The following is a 1,557-nucleotide window of genomic DNA, read 5'->3' as shown; positions in this document are numbered from 1 at the left end:
TGGCTCCTTGAGGAGGTATCAGCAAGCAATAGAAAGAATTTCCCCCAGACACTAGTATAAGATGAAAGTTCAAGGCCAGGGGCTTTTGTGAGAATTAGGAAAGGCATCCCTTCTGGATAAACACATTCAAAACCTTCTGTGCTTCCAAGGGCCTTGACCTAGCTAAGGACCCAGACAGCTGTTACAAAGAGAAAGATGTATCTCTACAGTGGATGTGGTCCCTGTCAATGCACCCAAAGGCAGATGGATTTTGGCTCTCTCTTATCCTTTCCTCTTGGAGCCTTTGGGCAGGGCCTGAACTGTATAACTTAATGTAGCAGCCCCCATTGGAATTTGCCTTAGTTAAGGACTCTCTGGCTGGGAGTTGTGGTTTGACTGGGTGTGGGGGGGCTAAGGCAGGAGGATTGCAAATCCAAGGCCAGCTTCAGCAACTTACCTAGACCCTCAGCAAATTTGAGACTCTCTCAAAATATAAATAAATAAATGAATGAATAAATAAATAAATAGAACTGGGGGTGTAGCTCAGTGGTAGAGTACCCCTGGGTTCAATCCCCAATATGAAAAACAAACAAAAATCAAAACAAAAATTATTTCTCTGGGGCAGCAAAGTAGCACAGAACTGCCTTATGGGTTTACCAAAAACACAACAAAAATCAAAACTGTGGAGAGGCTTTCTCAAATGCCTCTAAGAAACCAAATCCATGCTGGGGGCAGCCTAGAAACCCTATCCTGACGCCAGGCCACAGGGTGGAGACTCTGGGCTGGTCCTGATGTCCTTGGGGTGGCTGAGAACAACCCAGGAAATATGGGGGATATGGCTTCGGGATACTGCAGCTGGATCTCTGAGGATGAGACAGGGAACTTTCTGTGCTTTGTACTCTGTCCCATCAGCTGAGCCTGGAAGGAGAGCCTTAGGTCCCATCCTAAACCACAGCTCGGCGGCGCAAACCGAGCCCCTCCTGAGTCATTCCTTTGCAAAAGAGAAGCAAAAAGCCCTGTAGCATCAACTTTGTCGCTGGCCTATCTGCACACCTGGGTTCTAATTCCCGCTCTGCCCATGACAGCAGGAACCTAAGCAAGTTTCTAAGCGGCATTTTCTTTTTGGTACGGTGGGCATAATGACAGCGAACTTGGGGCGTGGTCATTAGGGTTAATCAGCGACCTGGCTGTAGTATCCAGCCTCAGTGGGCCACTATGGACCTCTAGGTTGTTACTTCTCTGTGTGTGTGACTCAGGAAGATTTTTGCGCAGACGGCATCATTCTAGAGTCCCAGGATCTGCGAGGCTGTGGAGTCACCAGTGTATATTGCGGGTAAGGGGGACGTGCAAGTGGAGTAAAGAAAGATACTCTTGGAATATTTTGTTGGTTTGCTGGGGCACGTCCCTGGCGATCTCTGGCTCTGGGGCACAGCCTCCTTTCCAGAAGAATCGCTGACACAAAAGGAGCGGGTAGGTGGGTGGGTCGGAGCCCCAAACTGCGCTGTGTTCCAGGGAGGCGGAGGAAGGAGGGCAGTCCCCAGGCAGGAGGGAGGGGAAAGAGGGAGGGAAAGAGGCGAG

The sequence above is a fragment of the Marmota marmota genome, unplaced genomic scaffold, assembly GCF_001458135.2.
Source record: "Marmota marmota marmota unplaced genomic scaffold, marMar, whole genome shotgun sequence".
In the NCBI taxonomy this organism is placed as follows: Eukaryota; Metazoa; Chordata; class Mammalia; order Rodentia; family Sciuridae; genus Marmota; species Marmota marmota.
This window is presented reverse-complemented; position numbering follows the sequence as displayed.